This window comes from Trachypithecus francoisi, unplaced genomic scaffold, assembly GCF_009764315.1.
Source record: "Trachypithecus francoisi isolate TF-2019V2 unplaced genomic scaffold, Tfra_2.0 Lachesis_group1, whole genome shotgun sequence".
Classification (NCBI taxonomy): Eukaryota; Metazoa; Chordata; class Mammalia; order Primates; family Cercopithecidae; genus Trachypithecus; species Trachypithecus francoisi.
This window is the reverse complement of record NW_022681454.1, coordinates 129,378,784-129,402,878: the sequence shown is the minus strand read 5'-3', so window position 1 is coordinate 129,402,878 and position 24,095 is coordinate 129,378,784.

Genomic DNA, 24,095 nt, shown 5'->3' with positions numbered 1-24,095 from the left:
AAGGGTGAGGATCAATCAGAGGAAAGTATGCAAAACTGGAAGAGAGGTATACAACAGTATACTTCTATTTCCTCTCCTTTTATTCTCTTTATTTTAGTCGTATAATTTCCTTTTAAATAAGTTTTAAGTCTCACAATACAGTGTTATAATTTTGGCTTTAAATTATAATCTGGTTGTCTTTTACTGAAATAAAAAAGAAAAAATATATATACATATTTAAATTTCTTATATATATAACTTTTGGTATAATTTTCCATTAGTCTAAATATTTCCCATTTAAATCGGTTGCAATGAAATTCATCTGGCAACAGATTCACTCATATTTTGGGTATTTGAAAATGCTTCCTTTTTAAATAATATTTTCTCTAGTTATAAAATATTGGATTTGATTCTTTTTCTTTTTAACCACTTTAAAAACATAATTTATTGTCTTATAGTATGCTCTACTTGTACATAGAAGTCAGTCATCCCTTTTATCAGATAATTTTGTTTGTTTCTGGAATCATCAATTGCTCTCAGTTTGAGACAATGGAACATGGTTTATCATGTCTGGAGTATAATTTTTTCTCCTCCTTTGTTTCACTTTATCCTAGATCAGTCTAGTTTGAGTTTGTATGAGAGAGAGCAGTGTTTTCAAATTGTAGTTTGCTGCCCAGCTGTTATTTGTGCAGTCTACACTGGTGAGAGTTTAATTAAGAATCTATGAATGTCTAGTGTTGTAGCTTGAAATTGACTTTTTGTCCCTCAAAATTGATTCTTAGTTAAACCTGGTCTTCAGACTGCAATCTGTCATTAAGAAGTCAGAAACAAATAAGGCAATCTTTAGTCCTATCATTCTCTCTTAGTTCTGCCTCTACAACTTCATTCTGTTGAGGAATAAAATAGATTTGAAGTGTTTTCCAGGATTATAACATTCAAGCCAAACCACTAGCTCTATTTCAACACTTTTTAAGAGACTACTAGACACTTCTCTAATAGCTTGTAAAAGCTTAATTTAAAATATTGTTTAAATATTATCAGTAGCAAAGTTAAAATCAATTTTTGATAGAGACTATGCATTTTCTTCCATTTTAAGTTTTTGAAGACACATCTTATAATTTGTTTGACAAATTTTTAATTCAACTTCTTATTTGAGATAGTTTTAGTTATACTGAAAATCGGAAGAAATAATTCAGAGGGACACCATTACATTTTCCACAATGGTAGAACCTTGCAAAAGAATCATACAGTATCACAACCAGAATAATGGCATTGACAGGATGCAAAACGATTCTATCACTACAATGATCTCTCGTTTTCTTCTTCCCTTCCATTCTCATTTCACCGTCATCCCTGGAAACTACTAACCACTTTTCTACAACTACAATTTCACCATTTTCAGACTTTTATATAAATAAACTGCTACATATAATTAGTCTTGAAATGTAATCTTTTTATCCATTTTTTCAACCAACATAATTTTCTGATGATTTATTTGGCTTCTTGTATATTGCAGTAGTTTGGGTTTTGTGGTTACTGAGCACGCTATTTCATGGTATATATGTACCATTGTCATTATCCATTTGTTCATTGGTGGACATCTTGATTGTTGTCAGTTTTGGACTATTATAAAAATATTTGCTATAAATTTTACATACAGATATTTTGTCTTTAATTTCTCAAGAATAAATGCCTAGAATGTTATGGTAGTTGCATGGTTAGTATAATATTTTAATAAACTACTGAATTGTTTTCAGAGTGCGTGTAACTATTGCATTGGACATGCAAAATTCACATTGGAATTTTCACTGATAAAATTAATCCAGTTTCTCCACATCCTCGCAAGGATGTGATGCCCTCACTTTCTTTTTATTTTGGCCATTATGATAGGTATGTAGTGATGCCTCATTGTGGTTTTAATGTGCATTTTCCTAATGTCTAGTTATGCTGAGCATCTTTTCATGTGCTTTTTGTCATCTGCATATATTCAGCAAAATGTTTGTTTATGTCTTTTATGCAAGTTCTAGTTGGATTGTTTTTTACTATTGAATATTGAATTTTTCACTATTGAATATTGCTCTTTATATATTCTACATATTGGTCTTTGTTGGGTATATACCTTACAAATATTTTCGTTCACTGTTTAGTTTGTTTTCATGTTGTTAATGTGGTTTTTTGCTGTGAAAATGTTTAACTTTGATACATTTAATTATATCACATTTTTTCCTTTTATGGATCATACTTTTGATGTAAAGTATAACACAATCTTTGCCTGGCTCTAGATCCTGAAGATTTTTTTCTACCTTTATTTCTAAAATTTTTATAGTTTTGTGATTTACATTGAAATATGTAAGCTATTTTGGGTTAAATTCTGTATATTTTGTATACTTTTTAAAATTTTGCATATAATGTGAGAGGCTTAAATTAAAGGGTTTTTTTTAGCTTATGAAAAACCAATTATTCTAGCACTGTTTGTTGAAAGGCTGTGTTTCATCATTTCATTGCTTTTGCACCTTTTCAAAAAGCATTTGATCAAATTTGTTTGAGTCAGTGTCTGGGTTGTCTGTTCTGTTCTACTGACTTACATGTCTATCCCTCTTCCAATATCACAAAGTATTGAAAAATGTAGCTATAAGATTAGTCTTGAAATCTGGTAGACTGGTTATTTCCAATCATTCTTCTTTTTAGAATTTTTGTTGACAATTTTTGTTCATTTACCTTTTCTTGAAAATATTAGAACAATTATCTCTACAACTACAAAACATCTTGCTGGGATTCAATATACATTTTGTTAAAATTATATGCATTTGAGGAGAACTAACACCTGTATTATGTTGAAAATTTTCGGCTTAAGAACTTAGTGTACCTACACATTTATTTGGGTCTTCTTTAATTTTATTTTCATCAGTGATGTGTATGTAATGTGCGGCATAAAAGTCCTGTATATGTTTTGTGACATTTACAACTAAGTATTCTTTCTTTCAGTGATTGAACAATATTGTATTTTATTCCAGTTTCCACATATTTATTTTAGTATATAGAAATGCAATCAATTTTTGGCTTTGATTTTTTTGTACTATAAACTTGCTGAACTAAATAGTTCGAAAAGTTTTTACTCAGTCTTTCACCATTAAGCATAATGTTAGCTGTAGGTTGTTATAGACAATATTTTATCAATTTGAGGATAAGTCCATTGTATGCCTATTTTTTCTGTAGACATTTTCTGACAAATAGGTGTTAAGTTTCATCAAACAGTTTTTTTTCTGTATCAATTGGTGTAATTGTGTGCTTTTTCTTTAGCTTGTTAATATGGTGGATTATGTTGTTTGATTTTTTGAAACAGTGAATCAGCCTTGCATCTTTAGAAGAAACTTCACTTGGTCGGGGTGAACAATTAATTTATATAGTGCTTAATTCTCTTTATTTTATATCCTGCTAAGGATATTTGTATTTACATTCATAAGGGATGTTGAAATGTAGCTCTCTTTTTTTGTGTAAGACTATTTTCTTGTCAGGTTTTGGTATAAGAGTAATGCTAGTATCATAAAATAAAGGGGAAAATGTTTTCTCTTCATTAGTTTTCTCAAAGAGGTAGTGTAGAATTAGTATAAATTATTCTTTAAGTATTTATTCATAATCTTCAGTGAAACCATATAGGCCTGGGGATTTCTCTTTTGAAGTGTTTTAATTAAAGACTCAATTTGTAAAAGTGGTAAAATTATTCATAGTATCTATTTTCTAGGGCAAGTCGTGGTAGTCTATGTTTAGGGAATTGATCTATTTTGTCTACTTTGTCTAGTTTATGAGTAAGAAGTTGTCTGTAATGTTCCTACATTCTGGTCGTGTATGCAAAGTATGGAGTAATACCCTATTTCATTGTGATAGTGAGGATATGTCTTTCTTATTTTCTGAGTCTTCCTAGAGGTTTCTCAGTTTTGTTAATCTTCCAAATATGTAGCTGTTTGTTTCATTATCTTGTATTTTTTTTAATTTCAGTGGTTTCTACAATTATTTTTTTTAGTTCCTAACCTCTGCTTTATTTGAGTTTCTTTTGCTTCCTTTTTTTGCTAGATTTTTGAGATGGGAGCTTCAATTGTTGACTTAATTCTTCTTTATTATAGAAATTTATTGCTATATATTTTTAAGTGAACATTTTTGAAAGCTGTTTTACAATTTTAATCTGTTGTATTTTCATTTTTGTTTAGTTCAATTTATCTTTTTTTTATATATTCATGAAACTTTCTCTTTGATCCAAGGTTATCTTATATGTGTGGGGTTTTGTTTGTTTGTTTGTTTGTATCTATGTTTAGATGTTTTCTTGTATCTATAACAAATTTTTTTGTTTCCATTTTTGTTGGAGAACATGTTACTTTTTTTTTTATTTTTTACATTTTACAGGTTTGTTTTATGGCCTATGATATGGTCTATCTTGTATGTGACTCATAAGCACTTGAAAAGAATATATGTTTGTGTGTTGTTTGGAATATTTTATAAATGTCAATGAGTGTTTTGTAAATATCAATTAGAGCCTCTTTTTGTGATGGTTGTGTTGCATCCTATATTCTTGCAGACTTTCTATCTAGTTTTTCTATCAATTTTTCAGAGAAGGGTGTTAACATTTGCAATTATAATATTTATTATCCATTTCTTATTTCAGTTCTATCAGTTTTTGCTTCACATATATTACAGTGGTTTTGTTTAATGCCTACTTACCTAAAATTACCATGTTGCCTTCATAAATTTATATTTTTTATTATTATATTATATCCATTTCTGTCTCTGGTAATTTTATTTGCTCTAAATCTACTTTGATATTAATACAGCCACTTTCGTTTTTCTTCATCAGTGATTAATACACATATTTTGTCACTTTAAATTCAACCTAAATATATCATTATATTTGATGTGAGCTATTTGTTGACAGCATATATTGGGTCATATTTGTGAATCAACTTTGACAATACAATCATGTGCCACATAACAATGATTTACTTAACTATAACTGCATAGATGACAGTGGTCACATATGATTTAAAAGGGGATGGAAAATTTCTAAAATAGACATTGCAGCATAGTAGTGCAATGCATTACTCACATGTTTTTGTTGATGCAGGTATAAACTAAACTTTCACATTGCCAGTTGTATCAAAATATAGCACACAGCATTACATACAGTACATAATACTTGAGAATGATACTGAATGATTGTTACTAGCTTATGTATTTACTATACTATACTTTTAATTGCTATTTTAGCATGTACTTACTCTATGTATAAAAAAAGCTAAGTGTAAAGCAGCCTCAGGCAGGTCCTTCAGGAGATAGTCCAGAAGAAGGCATTGTTATCATAGGAAATAACAGCTCCACACATGTTATTTCTTCTGAATTCTTTCCAGTGGAACAAGTTGTGGAGGTGGAAGACAGTGATATTGATGATTCTGCCCTGGGCAGGCTTAGGCTAATGTGTGCTTGTGTCTTTATTTTTAACAAAAACTTAACACAATTAAAAATTGTAAAAATAGAAAAAAAGTTTATGGAATGGTACTACAAATTAAGAAAATATTTTTGTACAGCTGTACAATGTGTTTGTGTTTTATGCTGTGTTATTACAAAGGAGTCAAAATTTAAAAAATAAAGTTTATAAAGTAAAAAGGTTACTATAACCTGAGATTAACATATTATTAAAGAAAAACATTTATAAATTTAACACAGCCTAAATGTATGGTGTTTATAAAGTCTACAGTAGTGTACAGTAATGTCCTAGGCTTTCACCTTCACTCATCACTCACTGACTCAGTCAGAACAACTTCAAGACCTGCAAGTTCTATTCATGGTACATGCCCTGTACAAGTGTACTATTTTTTATTTTTTATGCAGTATTTTAACTGTACCTTTTCTTTGATTGGATATATTTAGATATATAAATACCACTGTGTTGTAATTGCCTACAGTATTCAGTTCAGTAATATTCTGTACAGGTTTCAGGCTCAGGAGCAGTAAACTGTACCGTAGAGCCTAGATGTGTAGTAGGTTGTACCATCTAGGTTTGTGTCAGTGTACTTTATGATGTTCACATAACAACAAAATATCTTAACTATGCATTTTTTGGGATATATCCCTATCATTAAGCAATGTGTGTCTGTATTTTTCTTTAATCAACATATAGATAATTCATTTTTAATACAATTATAGATATGGGAAGTTTTATATTGGCCATATTATTTTTTTGTTATCTGTTATCTCTGTGTTTTTATCTGTTTTGATTTATAATGCTTTCCTGAGAATTACTTCAACATTTTTCGAGTTTTTAAAAATACATATAAGATAGTTATATTTAAAGTGTATCTCTTTGTATAACTATTTTTATGGTTGCTATAGGCATTACTAGAATGAAACAGACAGAGTTATAGGTTTTGCTTCAACTATGAAACAAAATTCAGAAAACTTAAGAAAAGGAGAGATTGTTATATTTACTGCTATTCATGGTATATATACCAATATAACGATGGAAGATTTTATCTGGTTGAGGTGGACTGAGTCACCTAACAGTGCACTACACTTCTTGATTGAGAGATTCTATCTCTGATCATAATCATGAAGTATTTGATATTGTCTCCATTCCTCTCCACTCAGAGAGACAGAAATCTGCGTAAATGTTTCTGATTTAGCAGATTCATTCTTTCAGGTGAGTTAATCCAAGTTTTCTTTGTGGAGGGGAGGATGATGAAGCTCACTTTTTTTTATGATACTAACTCCATTTTTATTCTAATCTTTACAGATAGCACAAGTGATATTTCAATTTTTCTTATGCAGTTTATATTCTATTTTCCAGCTACAATATTTTTTGGGCAAATAAAATAATTACTATTTGTTAGCTACAGATTAATTTCTTAAAATTTTATGCATTATATCCTGAGCTTGTGTAAACAGAAAAAGTAGAATTTGCAGAAAAAAATGACAAAAGAAAGGCTTTCAGTGGATCAAGAATGTATGGGGCTGTACTTGTTTTTTTAGTGTGTGAGCTTTGATGTCTTTCATCTTGAGAGTTGGATCAGTCTCAATTACTCAATTCACTTCAGCTGCCTTTATACTTGTGTTATTAGATTTTTAACCACTGTAGTGTAGACTGATGGTTTTTGGATATAGGCAATAGTAACAAAGAATTTTAACTTTAATTGGTCAATATAGTTAATGAAGATTTTGTCTACAGGTGCATGCTTATTTTTATTCATGTGTGCAAACATTTCTATCGAATCAGGGTTAAGTTTTTCTCTTGTGAACTTAGCTCAGACATCTGAGTTCAGTTGTGAACTTAGCTCAGATGTCTGTCTTACCTAACTGGAGAAGACTCAAGGACTTCAGCAAGGAAAACTCCATGTGAGAGACTGAGAGGTCCTTATAAAATGTGAATTGGCTGCAGATATACAACATTTTCTAAGAAAGTCTGGCCAAAGCAGACATTTTATTGAAGTAAAGCAGACTTGCTTTCATACAGTTTACTAGCTATTGAAGGGGGGGAAATTGCTATTGAAAGTTTTTACTATAGAAGAATACAAGACAATTTTAGGAGTGCTGGAATTACTCTATATCTTGTTTGTGGTCATAGTTACGCAAATGTATGTTAGTCAAAACTCCTACAGCTGGTAGAATAGCAAGTTTCTGACTTTTTTTCCCACCCACAGATGAACCAAGTAAATACCTATTTATAAATCAATTTCTTCAGAGAAAAAGTCAGAGACCAGTTAGGAGACTTCCATCCAACAGGTAATTGAAAAAATACCCACATGAAATGGGTAGGAGAAGCCAAGGTGTAGTAAGGCATGGATCCTACCCTGGGAACTTCATTGTACAACTGAGAAGGGAATCTCCAACATCCAGTTTTTCTCTCTGGAAAGAAGGATGTGGACATTACATATGGGGCCCTTATCCCAGGTTTTTCCCTGGTTTGACTCAGTTTGTGGAAGTAGAAGGAATTAGATACATGTGTCTCTCCAGACCACAGGGAATAAAGCAGAAGTTATATATAGGCATAAAGTAGTTCCAGGGCCTACATTGGCTTGGAAGCAGTGAAGAACAGGATCTTTAAAAAGCATAGCCCTCTGTTTCCCCCCAGAAGAAGTGTACAAAACACCCTCCAGCAGCTGTCAGGTGTTTTGGCATCTAACTAGGACTGTAGAGTGAAAGAAACAGTCAATTATTAACCCACTACAGTCAGGAAGGAGTTTGCAACCCCAGCAAGTGCCCCGATTCTTGCAACACCTAAGGGACTGCCCCCACAATTCTCCTAGCTCTGGAAGCATGAATGATTGGTAAATTCATGTCTCTCTACACCACAGGAATAAAACCAGTGGTTCTTACAGTCACAGAAACTCTTTAAGGGATTCTGTATTCCCTCAGGCGTGATGTGAGAAGGCACCTTAAAAACACGGCCCAGGCCAGGTGCTTGACTCACGCCTGTAATCCCTGCACTTTGGGAGGCTGAGGTGGGCTGATCCCCTGAGGTCAGGAGTTTGAGACCGGTGAGTGCCTATAATCCCAGCTACTTCTGAGGCAGGAGAATGGCCTGAACCCAGGATGCAGAGGGTGTAGTGGGCCAAGATCAGCCTGGACGATAGAGCAAGATTCCTTCTCAAAAGTAAAAAACAGAAACAAACAACAAAAAAACATGGACCACTGTTGGCCTCCAGAACGGGTTTACAAAATGCATCTTAAGCAGCCAACTAATAGTTTGACTTCTAAATAACTTGCATTAGAGAGAAATTTTACTCACATCTAGAGCCCCACCTTCTACACCATCCACATAAGAGACTGCAGTATAAATCTCTTAGCTCTGGGAGGAAGAGGGACTGGCACGTATGTGTCTCCCTTGATTCTAGAACAAAAGAAAATGTTTTAAACCATTATCCAAACACTTCCAGGAGGAACACTCCTTTGGAATTATACAGAAAAGAGGCAGGAATATGCAGCTCTCAGTTTCTCTGTGGAAGTGGCTTATAATACACACTGTGTGTGGAAACTTGATGGCCTGGTCTCCAGTGAAAGTGCATCAGGGAGTTAAAGGGGCAACAAAAACAATAGCCCTTCAGTAGTCTGAGCCAGACATTGGCACTTCACAAAACCTCCCACTGGCTCATCCCAGAGATAAATCTAGGCCTATCTAGTCTTTCTAGATTAAGTTTTGCCATGTGGTGAGCACCATAACTTTCATAGCTTCCACCTAAGGAACTGTATCCTTAATGACATAGCTCTATAACTAAACTGGCCTTTGCAATCCTATGTGAACTGAGACCACAGAAAACAAAAAGGTGGATATATAATGGATCTACTCTCAGTAGCTACCCTTCCAGAATTAGAAAGTGCAGTCTGAAAGTGAGTGTAGGCATTTGCTACAGATCCACTCTCCGACTTAGTCTAGAGAAAATTGAAGATAAACACCTGTACCTAGCCTCACTGTGAGGATAGAAAGAATTGGAATTAACATTCAACACTCCAACCTTTCTAGCTATGTCTAAAGAGCCTAGCTCCTAGCATGCCGATATCAGGTTAGTTACAATATGTAGTATATTCTAAACTGCACGGGGACACTAAAATCAGAGATAACAGCCATAACAATTAGAGAGACACCTTAAAAATTTTGGTGAGACAGCTTGGTAAAAACCTTCTTTCATACAGTCCAGACTAACAAGAGACAGGTTGATATGGTTTGGCTGTGTCCCTACCCAAATCTCATTTTGATTTGTAGCTCCAACAATTACCATGTGTTGTGGGAGCGACTCAGTAGGAGGTAATTAAATCATGGGGGAGGGTCTTTCCCATGCTGTTCTTGTGATAGCAAAGAAGTCTCACAAGATCTGATGGTTTTATAAAGAGGAGTTCCCCTGAACAAGCTCTCTGTCTTTGCCTGCTGCCATCCATGTAAGATGTGACTTTCTTCTCCTTGCCTTCTGTCATGATTGTGAGGCCTCCCCAGCTATGTGCAGCTATGAGTCCATCAAACCTCTTTTTCTCTATAAATTACCCAGCCTCAGGTATGTCTTTTTCAGCAGTATGAAAACTGACTATTACAGAGGTATAAAGGTCTTTAATGCACAGAAAGCAACAGTAAATCAATACAAATATTGAAAAGGGAGAATATATTTCATTCAAAAGATGAAGGTAAATCTCCACAAATCCACCTGGATAAAGTAGATTTTTCTTAAATTGACTCTGTAGATAATGCAAAATTATCGTTGTAAAGATGCTAAACATTGCAAAAACAAGCTGAGAATTACAGCAAAGATAAAGCATTTAAAAATGACAAAAGACCTCAGGTCTGAAGAACACTATAGTCAAACTGTAAAATTCAGCAGAGGAGTTTAATGACACATTAGATTAAGAAGAGAAGATCAGTGAACCTGAAAACAGATTACTGGAAATCATCCAATCTTATGAGCTAAAGGAGAAAAATTTAAAAAAGAACAAAGGCAGCTTAAGAGACTTATGGGACAGTACCAAGCAGAATAAGTTACACATATTTTGTGCTCCAGGGGGAAAAGAGAAGGAATCAGAACATACGTCCAAAGAAATAATGGCAGGAAACGTTCCAAGTTTGGAAAGGGAATTACAAAGCTAGATCTAGAAAGCCCATAGAACAGCAAAGACAATGAACCCAAAGAGACTCGCAACACAACACCTCATAGTCAAGTTGCCAAAAGTGAAAGACAAAAATAGAGAGAGTTGAAATCAGAAAGGGAAAAGGCAATTTTCAAGTGTAAGGAAGCTCTCATAGGAATATCAGTGTACTTTTCAGCAGAAACCCGAAATGGAAAAACAATACACCTCAAGACACTAGAACAGCAAGAACGATTCAAATGCAAAAGTATTATAAGAAAAGAAAAACTACAGATCAGATCATAAATACATTAATTTGGAACTAAAACACTACAAATTGTCAATAAAAGTTTTTTGTTTTTTTGTTTTTTTTTTTAAGATAAAATCAACAAACCTTTAGCTATACTAAGAAAAAAAGAGAGACGGGGGGCGGAACAAGATGGTCGAATAGGAACAGCTCCAGTCTCCAACTCCCGGCACGAGCCACACAGAAGACCGGTGATTTCTGCATTTTCAACTGAGGTACTGGGGTCATCTCACTGGGGAGTGCCGGACAATCGGTGCTGATCAGCTGCTGCAGCCCAACCAGCGAGAGCTGAAGCAGGACGAGGCATTGCCTCACCTGGGAAGCACAATGGGGAAGGGAATCCCTTTTCCTAGCCAGGGGAACTGAGACACACAACACCTGGAAAATCGGGTGACTCCCACCCCAATACTGCGCTTTAAGCAAACGGGCACAGCAGGAGAATACATCCCACACCTGGCTGGGAGGGTCCCACGCCCACGGAGCCTCCTTCATTGCTAACACAGCAGTCTGCGATCTAACTGCAAGGCAGCAGTGAGGCTGCGGGAGGGGCGCCCACCATTGCTGAGGCTTAAGTAGGTAAACAAAGCCGCTGGGAAGCTCGAACTGGGTGGAGCTCATAGCAGCTCAAGGAAACCTGCCTGTCTCTGTAGACTCCACCTCTGGGGACAGGGCACAGTTAACAACAACAACAACAAAAGCAGCAGGAACCCCTGAAGACGCAAACGACTCAGTCTTACAGCTTTGAAGAGAGCAGTGGATCTCCCAACACCGAGGTTGAGATCTGAGAACGGACAGACTGCCTGCTCAAGTGGGTCCCTGACCCCTGAGTAGCCTAACTGGGAGACATCCCCCACTAGGGGCAGTCTGACACCCCACACCTCACAGGGTGGAGTACACCCCTGAGAGGAAGCTTCCAAAGTAAGAATCAGAGAGGTACACTCGCTGTTCAGCAATATTCTATCTTCTGCAACCTCTGCTGCTGATACCCAGGCAAACAGGGTCTGGAGTGGACCTCAAGCACTCCAGCAATCTCCAACAGACCTACAGCTGAGGGTCCTGACTATTAGAAGACTGACTTCAAACTATACTACAAGTCTACAGTAACCAAAACAGCATGGTACTGGTACCAAAACAGAGATATAGACCAATGGAACAGAACAGAGTCCTCAGAAATAATACCACACATCTACAGCCATCTGATCTTTGATAAACCTGAGAGAAACAAGAAATGGGGAAAGGACTCCCTATTTAATAAATGGTGCTGGGAAAATTGGCTAGCCATAAGTAGAAAGCTGAAACTGGATCCTTTAATTAATTCAAGATGGATTAGAGACTTAAACGTTAGACCTAATACCATAAAAACCCTAGAAGAAAATCTAGGTAGCACCATTCAGGACATAGGCATGGGCAAGGACTTCATGTCTAAAACACCAAAAGCAATGGCAGCAAAAGCCAAAATTGACAAATGGGATCTAATTAAACTAAAGAGCTTCTGCACAGCAAAAGAAACTACCATAAGAGTGAACAGGCAACCTACAGAATGGGAGAAAATTTTTGCAATCTACTCATCTGACAAAGGGATAATATCCAGAATCTACAAAGAACTCAAACAAATTTACAAGAAAAAAACAAACAACCCCATCAAAAAGTGGGCAAAGGATATGAACAGACATTTCTCAAAAGAAGACATTCATACAGCCAACAGACACATGAAAAAATGCTCATCATCACTGGCCATCAGAGAAATGCAAATCAAAACCACAATGAGATACCGTCTCACACCAGTTAGAATGGCAATCATTAAAAAGTCAGGAAACAACAGGTGCTGGAGAGGATGTGGAGAAATAGGAACAGTTTTACACTGTTGGTGGGATTGTAAACTAGTTCAACCATTATGGAAAACAGTATGGCAATTCCTCAAGGATCTAGAACTAGATTTACCATATGACCCAGCCATCCCACTACTGGGTATATACCCAAAGGATTATAAATCATGCTGCTATAAAGACACATGCACACGTATGTTTATTGCGGCACTATTCACAATAGCAAAGACTTGGACTCAACCCAAATGTCCATCTGTGACAGACTGGATTAAGAAAATGTGGCACATATACACCATGGAATATTATGCAGCCATAAAAAAGGATGAGTTTCCATCCTTTGTAGGGACATGGATGCAGCTGGAAACCATCATTCTTAGCAAACTATCACAAGAACAGAAAACCAAACACCACATATTCTCACTCATAGATGGGAACTGAACAATGAGATCACTTGGACTCGGGAAGGGGAACATCACACATCGGGGCCTATCATGGTGGGGGGAGGGATTGCATTGGGAGTTATACCTGATATAAATGACGAATTGATGGGTGCTGACGAGTTGATGGGTGCAGCACACCAACATGGCACAAGTATACATATGTAACAAACCTGCACGTTATGCACATGTACCCTAGAACTTAAAGTATAATAATAAAAAAAATTTAAAAAAAAAGAAAAAAAGAGAGACGACTCCATAAATAAAATCAGAGGCAAGAAGGAGGCATTGCAGCTGATACTACAAAAATACAAAGAATCATTAGAGATTATTATAGAGAGCTATATGCCAACATGTTGGAAAACCTTAAGAAACTGATAAATATCTGGACACATGCAACCTATCAAGATTGAACCATAAAACACAGAAAACCTGAACAGACTAATAATGAGTAATGGGATTGAATGAGGAATAAAAATATCTCCCAACAAAGAAAAGCCCCGGACCATATGACTTTACTACTGAATTCTACCAAACATTTAAAGAACTAGCTAGTACCAATTCTTCTCAATTCATTCCAAAATAAAACTGAAGGGGAGGGAATTCCTTCAAGCTTATTCTATGAGACCGGCATTACCTGATACCCTAATTAGACAAGAACACAACAAAAACTGTAAGACAATATCTCTGATGAACACAGATGTAAAAATCCTCAGCAAAATACTAGCAAATTGAATCCAACAGCTCATTAAAAAGATCGTACACCATGATCAAGCAGGATTTATACCAAGAATGCTAGAATAATTCAACATATGATAATCAAGAAATGTAAGTCATCACATCAACAAATTAAAGGACAAAAGTCATGTGATCATCTCAATAGACACAGAGAAATCATTTGAGAAAATTTATTATTTCTTCATGATAAAAACTATTAACAAATTTTGCATAGAGGCAACATATCTCAAAATAATACCTTATATGAAGAACTCACAGCTAACATTACACTGAATGGAAAAATGTTGAAGTTGACATCCTGAAATCCTTTTTTAAAAGTCTGGAACAGGAAGAGAATGTCCCTTTTTACCACATTTATTCAGCATAGTACTTAAAGTCCTCACCAGAGAAATTAGGCAAAGAAAAGAGAATATTCAAGTTGACAAAAAAGAAGTTAAATTGTCCCCGTCTGCAGAGGACATGATTTTATATTTAGAAAAAGCTAAAGACCCCATGGGGGAAAAAAAAAAAAAAAGTCACGACAAACAAATGAATTCATTAAGGTTGCAGAATACAAAATCAACATACACAACTTAGTAGCATTTCTATTAAAAGTAATGGCAAAAACCACAATTACTTTTGCATCAATGTAATACATGCCCATAGTTAGCAATCTGAAAAAAAATCAGAAAGCAATCCCATTTACAACAGCTACAAAAAATTAAATACTTAAATGTATCCAAAGATATGAAAGCTGTCTGCAATGAGAACTGTAAAACACTGATGAAAGTAGTTGAAGAGGAAACAAAAAATAAAGATATTGCACGTTTATGAATTAGAATGATTTGTATTGTTAAAATGTTTATACTTCTCAAAGGAATATACAGATTCATTAAAAAAAGCATCAAAATACCAATGACATTCATCACAGAAATAGGAAAACCAATCCTAAAATTTGTATGGAACCACAAAAAAATTTCCAAATGTCCAAGGCAATCCTGAGCAAAAAGAGCAAAGCTGGAGGCGTTACACTACCTAACCTCAAGATATACTCCAAAGGTGTAGTAAACAAAACAGCATGATATTATTAAAAACAGAAGCATTAACCAAAGGAACAAAACAGAGAATGCAGAAATGAATTCACATATTAGCAGCCACCCATTTTTGACAGAGATGCCAGGAATATATATTTGAAAAAAATAGCCTTTTCAATAAATGGGGCTGGAGAAATTAGATATCCATATGCAGAAGTATGAAACTAGACCCCAAACTTTAACCATATAAAATATCAGCTAAAAAATATTAAAGACTAGAATGTAACATCAAAAGCGATGAAACAACTAGGAGCAAACACAGGAAAAATGATTCGGGACATTGGTCTTGGCAAAGATTTTTTGGGCAAGACCTCAAAAGCACAAGCAACACAAGTAAAATTAGCTAAATGGGATTATATCAAACCAGAAAGGTCCTACATAGCAAAGGAAACAGTTAACCAAGTCAAGAGACAACCTGCAGAATGGGAGAAAATATTTGCAAACCATACATCTGGTAAGTGGTTAATTTCCAAAATATCAAAGGAACTCAAAAAATAAATTAAAAAATGGCTAAACTACTTGAATACACATTTATCAAAAGAAGATATTCAAATGGCGAACAGGTACATAAAAATGTTCAATATCAGTAATCATGAAGGAAATGCAAACTAAAACCACAGTATTATCTCATCCCAGTTAAAATGGCTATTATAGAAAAGGCAGGCCGGGCGCGGTGGCTCAAGCCTGTAATCTCAGCACTTTGGGAGGCCGAGACGGGTGGATCACGAGGTCAGGAGATCAAGACCATCCTGGTCTACAGGGTGAAACCCCGTCTCTACTAAAAAATACAAAAAACTAGCCGGGTGAGATGGCGGGGGCCTGTAGTCCCAGCTACTCGGAAGGCTGAGGCAGGAGAATGGCGTAAACCCGGGAGGCGGAGCCATCGCGCCACTGCACTCCAGCCTGGGCGACAGAGTGAGACTCTGTCTCAAAAAAAAAAAAAAAAAAAAAAAAATAGAAAAGGCAAAACATAACAAATGCTGATAAGGATGTAGAGAAAGGGGAACTCTTATGCACTGTTATATCCTGTTGGAAATACAAATTAGTATAGGCAGTATGGAAAACGGTGTGGAATTTCCTCAAAACACTAAATATAGAACTACCATATGATCCAGCAATCTCATCACTGAATATATATCCAAACTCAGAGAAAAACAGTATGTCAAAGAAATCTCTGTACTCTCACATTAATTGAAGCAGTTTTCAACAACCAAGATAAGGAATCAACTTAAGTGTTCATCAATAGATGAATGACTAAAGAAAATGTGGTATAGATACACAATAGAATATTATTCAAACTTTAAAACCACAAGTGAAATTATGTTACTTGAAGCAACATGGATGAGCCTGGAGGACATAATTGTGAGTGAAATATGCCAAGAACAGAAAGACAAATACATATTCTCACCCATTTGTGGGAGTTTAAAAAGTAGATTGCATAGAATAAGTAGAATAATGGTTACTAACATATAGGTGGGTAGAGGGAAAGAGAGTATTGATGGAGGTTGGTTATTGGGTACAAAATTAGATAGGAGGAGTAAAGTAAGAGGGTTCTATACCACAGTAGGATGACTATAGTTAATAATAGTTTATTTTGAATGTTTTCAACACAGAAATATTAAATGTTCTGCTGACAAATATTCCAGGTATCCTGAGTTGATCATTATACATTGTATACATGTATCAAAATATCACTTGTATCCCATGTATGTGTACAACTCTTAGGTATCAATTACTTTTAAAAGTTCACATAATTGTTCAGAAATTTTACTCTATGTAAATTACACCTGAATAAGTCATACCAAATCGTGAGTTCCTGAAATACCTGGTATCAAAATAATACAAAGCCTACAAAATATTATACCATTTAACTAGAAGATAATCATGACTCTAGCTGCCTAAGGAGTCCTAATATATCCCTGATGTTGTAACATCAAGAACTATTTAGCCAACTCTAGAAGTGTAAGATTTTGGGTAGTATAAATTTTTGCCTCAATTTTCTCAAAATTTATCTGACAGGTACTTTGTTTTGAGTATTTTAATATTTCTCTGGATATTTGGTAACAAGTAGAGTTTATTGAATGTTTAGATATCTCTTCATTATATATAGTTTATTATTTGAGACTAATAAAATTTATACAGTTACATTTTATAATTTAAATTTATTTGGTGATTTTTTGATAGGTCACATTTAAAAATGTGAATGTAAAACATTTGTCATCACTCTTGAGAACAGAATAATCTTGTGATGAATTTAATCTCTATAATGATCAAATAATAAGCGAGGGAACACAGGATTGGAATAAGGTTATAAACACTTTTAATTTAATGCTACCTCCCATACTATATACACTTAACAAATAAACATATTTTACATGTGCAACATTGCAGCATTTACAAAAATCACACTACATTGTCACCCCAAAATAAATACAAAAAGTAAATAGCATATTCCATATGTTTATCATAAGCCAGTAAGTTTTACATAAACGTTAAAAATGGCTCTGAAAACTTTTTTTTTTTTTTTTGAGACAGAGTCTCACTCTGTCGCCAGGTTGGAGTACAGTGGCGCCATCTCGGCGCACTGCAACCTCCACCTCCCAGGTTCAAGTGACTGTCCTGCCTCAGCCTCCTGAGTAGCTGGGACTACAGGCACGTGCCACCAGCCTGGCTAATTTTTGTATTTTTAGTAGAGACAGGGTTTCACCATGTTGGTCAGGCTGATCTCGAACTCCTGACCTCATGATCTGCCGTTCCCGATCTGAAAACCTTTTTATAAGAAGAGCAAATAAAAGAAAAGTAACTCTTGTCTTAAAGAAAATATCAAAATTGACATTCTATATGCCATGGAGAGGGAAACAAAGAGTGAAAAACATATACCACATCTAAGAGACACAGAAAACCTACATTTAGAAAAACATTTCTAGTCTACTTGTAGTTAAGATTAATAAAAAACAGAGTACTCGTATAAAAATGAGAAAAATAATGACATAAAAAGACAGGCGTATTGATAAAAATTTAAGTTGAGTTAAATGAAATAATAAAAAAGAGGAGTATTAATAAATAAATATAAAATCATTATTCTCCCAATCCAATCTTACAATTACTTAAGGTAAAGAGATAAAAAGAGAAAAAAAGATATATTTATATTTCTAAATTTATCTATTATATATCTACTTGCTTATCTATAATTAAGAATGGAAAACAGCCATAACCGAAGCTATGTAATAAAATTAGAGAAATGGGACATGTAAATTAATCCCATGAATTTCAAATCTGAGAATATATAGATTAGATTCTAGTAAAATATAACATGTAAATTTAAACAAAAAGTAGATTTTAAATCAATCAATACTAGAGAAGTGTATTAAACTATACAGGGGGAATACACTGTAACAGCTAATGCTTTCTACACTTAAATGATAAACATCCCATTGATATTTATAATATCCTAAACCAGAGAAAAATACGTTAAAATTTACTATAAAGTTTTCTTAGTTAAGGCAATGAGGTTATGACCTAGAAGAAAAGATATTAATGAAAAAAAGACAAAGGAATATCAGAAATAGGCAGGCACATATACATCGCATTTATTTCTAATAGAAATATCAAGGTAGCTCAATAACAAAATGACTTTTTATCATATAAACCTGAAATAACTACATAAATATATCAAAAAGTAATGTCAATTCCTGTATTAGAGACTCATAAATGTAGATTTGAAATGACCATAGAATTAAATATAAAAACCAAGCTATAAAGCACCTAGAAGAAAGCATAATAAAACATCCTTGCAAAATCTTAGTAGTTAAAACTTTTTATAATAGAAAACACAGAAGTCACTAAATATAAAAGAAAAAAACGTAAACATTACAGAACCAGACTATAAGCAACTTTCAAAATATTTTGCCACAAAAATTAACAGGCAAGCTATAGTTTGGGAAAGTATTCACACCATGTACATCTGTCAAAAGTCTTTTGTTCAGAATACATAAAGAACACTTACATAATTACAATAAAAGAAAAAATAGCTAAAAGACTTAGACATTTCACAAAAAATTATATAAAAGCCAATGAGTACGTGAAAACATTCTTAGCATCATTCGTCATCATAAATATGTTACTTTTAATCACAAACACATCTCATTTTATATTTTCCAGAATGGCTAAATTTAAACAACAAACAAAACAACAACAAACCTGACAGCAAAAAAATGTTGACAAAAATGTGTGTGAATTCAAACCCTCATACCCTGCTGGCAGATGAGTATAATCAGTCAATTACTTTGAAGTAGTGTTAGTCTTACTTTTCAAAGTTAAACACAGATTTACTGTATGATATATGAAGTACACTGCTAGGTATTTACTCAAGAGAAATAAAAGTATGTGTCCATAAAATGTCCGTACAAAAATGTTTCTCCAGTTTATTCGTAATCACCAAAAACGCACACCGGCCCTAAAGGCCATCAAATGGAGAGCTGATAGGTAAATAATTTCATACTAAGTACAATGAGATTCTGTTCAGTAATAAACAAAAAATAAAATATTGATACATACAACCACAGTATGAAGCTCAAAAACATTATGTTGACTTAGGACGCTTAAGAAAAGTGTACACAGTGTGTGGTATACCATTTATTTGAAATTCAAAAAGAGAAAAATAATGTAAGAATGGGCAACATGAATCTCTAATAATAGAAATCAGGAAAGTTGTAGCCATATACAAGATGGGAAAGATAAGAAGTCACGATTAAATTCTGGGTGATTAAAATATTTTATATAGTGATTAGGATGGTCAATATATGGGTAACTACTTATCAAAATTCTTTGAATAAAAACTTCACACCCTTGAATTTTGCTATAAATAAGTGTGCCTTAATTAAAAGCAAATACTTTTAATTCAGTAATCTAATGCCTGGAAATTTATAGAAAAAAATGTTAAAGGAATATATGTGCAAAGGTATTTATCACATTATTTGTAATCAGGAACCCCTGGTAATAAAGTAAATGCTTCTCAGTAAGAAATGGTCAAATAAATCATTCTATAACGAATTATATCTCCAGTGAGAAATCAAGTCTGAACTCTATTAAGGGTTTTGCTAATGAAAGTTTGTGGCAAAACCACTGTGTATGTGTGTGTGTGTGTGTGTGTATATACACACACATACATATATATACACACACATATATATATATATATCTGAGTGAGATATCTACCCATATATATAGAGATACATATATCTATCCATATGTGTAGATAGATCTATACATATGATAGATCTATATCTATCTATATATCTATGTATCTATGTATGTATGTATGTAAGTATCTATCTATCTATCTATCTATCGAGATAGAGAAAGAGAGAACAAAAGTTCCATGAAAAGTTTGGATGTAAGACTTTATTCCAGTGAATGGTTTGCAAACTGAGGAGACATAACCTTCAGTGTAGAATGTAGAATGATGTTTTGCAGAGAACAAAGGGAATACTCAGGTTTTACAGCAAATTTCTAACCCAGGTTCCTCATCAGGTCAATTTTTTCAAATGAAGGATTGAAAATGGCTTATTTTTATTGGTTAGTGCAGTTGAGTGCTGATTGGTCAACTTAGATAAACCCTCATTGGTTGATACAGCCAAACCATGATCAGTTAGTACTTTCAAGCCCTGATTGGTTGATTGCCAACCCAAACCTAGAAATTTCTGTCATTTTTTTTTTTTTTTCCCCAAATGGGAAGGGGAAGGTGGTGTTTTCTGGCTACTGCTTATCTTGGCATTTTACAACAGGAGCTGGATTGGTTTGATTGGAGAAAAGTCAGTCCTGAGATGCTTTTACATCTTTCTGAGAGCGCAAAGTACATACATGACTGCTCCTTCACTCAGTTATGACCACTGCGTTCTGTTTTAAGTTTGAGAACCACAGTTAGTCATGGGGAGTCCATTTTGTGTCTCCCTCTCTCTCTTTCCTCTCTCTCTCTGTATATATAAGAATGTAACATCCCGAATCTCAATTTGTTCTTTACTAACTAGTTTGTTGCCATGACCTCATAAAATGTTTGAAATACAATGTGAACTATAACACCGTCCATATATCAATGGCTACCAAAACCAACGATCTGCTAAATTTTACAAAAGATACTGGCTCTGTCAGGTCTAGAACATTAGAACAAAAGGCTTTGTCTTTCTAGCTTTTACTGTAAAAGATATTTTCCCAATTAAAATTATGAAGCACCTATGCATTTGTTTCAAGGTACATTTTATAATTTGTGTACTTTCAACTATTTAAATATGCAACTAAAATATTTTATTAGTGATTAATTTTACTTAAGTTTACATATATTTTCATGAAATTACTCAAATCATATAAGAACAGCATTGCTTGTAACTTTAAAAATATCATGAAGACATAATAAAATCTTCTTAGGTAAACTGTTTATAATCTTAACATTTGTATTAAGGCCCAACACAGCTCAATTAAATTGAATCATTTAAAAATGTAAAACACAATTGCATAGAGAATAATATGCATTATTTACTGAGCTTCCCAGTAATTCTAATATTATATCTAAATATTAGGGATAAAAGATAAAAGACAAGTTGCCAAGTAGAAAACTTGAAATTGGGGAGAAAAGCATAATAAGTCCCATGATAACATAGAGAAGACAAGAAAATAGCAATCTAGTTTAGTGATAGGAGATTTCATTTTCTCCACAAAAACTGTAAAACTTTTGAGAGGTATAGGACAATAAAATATAAAATTATGGATGAAATAAAGAATTATTGACCTTCTGTGTCAGAAATCCTAATAGGAATGGTCCTATCCAATCTCAGAGAAAATGTGCAGTTAGTAGATTAGAAACAGCAAAGCTGCTTGGTTCAAGTGACCTCGTGATTAAATTCAATATAACTTAGAACAGTGACCTAAATGCTATATCAAGCTATAGTTTGAATTCTCAAAGGCATATTTTGAAAGCATAAGAAAAGGAATGGGGAAAGTGTTCTAGGAAATAATAAAGCTAAAGTAGCAAGAATAGAGGAATTAAAAAAGAGCAAGAAAAACAGAATATGGGCAAAGTAACTTCACAGGATAGCCACTTTTAATATATTTTTCTTTAAGGTGAATGAAGTATTCCTCTGCTTTTTTTTCAATGATTTATTCTCTTAGTGGTCATCACATATTCATGTCAGCAATAATTAAATTTCATATTAAAGCAAGCTGGATGCTCCTTCCCTGAAGAATGAGCACAGGTTAGCAATAATTCTTATTGGATCATAAAGCTCTTTCTTAGAAAATGGAAAAAAGAAATTATTCCCTAAAGCCTATCCAAAGGAAAAACCTCACACGTTTTATTAAGTTGTTAAATAAAACAGTAGGCAGAATTGGGAAATTCAGTAAATGAAATAAAGAAATTTTAAAATGTAGAAAATTAACTTTTTATTGAAGGTGAAATTACATTATGATGTGCAGGGATGCCCGACTTAACCAATACCTGTCCAATCAAGTGTCTATCAAATAGCTGGTGTTTCCATAAAACTAGGAGTTCCAAGTTGAAGTTAGGAAGGTGATATAGACTTCTTTGAAGTCCCCCAAATTAGAGTTTTATTAGCTTTTTCAATAAAATATTAATGCAAGAGACATAGGCTCATAAAATTACATAATCTAATTCATCAATAATCAAATTATAAGAAACCTATAGTTAGAGTGAGGATACATTTTTTAACAATACAAATCAGCTAAACTAACAATGATTAACAATAATCACCTGATTATTCATTATTTCCTAAGAACTACTAAAAAAATCTTTTTACTCTCGTCGACCATAATTATAAAACTTGTTTTAGTGCTTTGATTCTCATTGCTTTAACATATATGCTCAAATGCCAGCATTCAACTTCAGAATGGTACTGATTATCCAATAAAAACCAACATTGTCCCTTATATTGTATTTATTACGACTATTTTTTACATTTTTAAACAAAATTTATGTAAAATTTACATTTTTCTGTACAACTTTATTCTCTTTACCAGTAGTAATAGCAAGTCATGATTTTGTAATTTTATAGATTTTTTCCAAAGTCCTCCAAAGTTGCATTTGATTATTTTGTAACTAAACATAATTGTAGAGGACTGTGTTTATTGAGATGAATTAATGGTAATTAGTGTGCAAACGAAAGATGATTTTACAGGCATAGTGGCTATATTTTGTTTTTGTCTAGGTACTTTTATTATATAAATGATAGAATCTCATTTATGTGTAATTTAGCTAATGAAAACACATTATTCTACACCATGCCCTTGAGTGCTCACTACGAGCCAGGAACTATTTTTTTTTTCCAATCTCAAAACCATATCTGATTTTATCCACATTACAATCTTATTGAGTTGGAACATTTATTACTCTTATTCACAAAAGAATAAACTGAGAGATAGAGTCTAAGTAAATTATTCAGTCACGTAGCCATAAGAAGCATATAGGTCTTATTCTTTCAAGCTGCTTCTTGTTAGAAAGTATTAGCATTTCTTAAAAAAAGTTTATTGTAGTGTACTTGCTAAACATTTATAATTGTTGCTATAACTATGTATAATCTTTATGATGAAATGTATCATCCAATATTGCTACTCAGGTTGACCCAGTTTTTACTCCAAGAAAACTTAATTGTGAAACTTTCATATTATCATCATAAAGGAAAAAGCAATGTGCACTGATGTGAAATCAGGAAAACTATATAAGAAATGGCAAAATATTATTATATTTAACATTAAAATATATATTTTAAAAAGCTCATGATGAAGTTAATTATTCTTTAAATGACTCTGTCAATATTTCTTACATAGAAAATATATTCATAATTGTATATTATCAGCTTTATATCACTGATTTTAAAATAATTTGAACTTTTTAATTTTACTAGAGTAGTGCCTAAGCTGTATTATTACAAAATTAGGATGAAAACTTTATGACTTAAATAGACAAAAAAATCATTCTATCTTATAAAAGTATTTGGAGAGTTCAGATGTGGAACATGTGGGGGCAGGTGGATATCATCTGATATAGTTTGACTGTGTCCTCACCCAAATCTCATCTTGAATTGTAGTTCTTATAATCCCCACGTGTCATGGAAAGTACCTGGTTGGAGGTAATTGA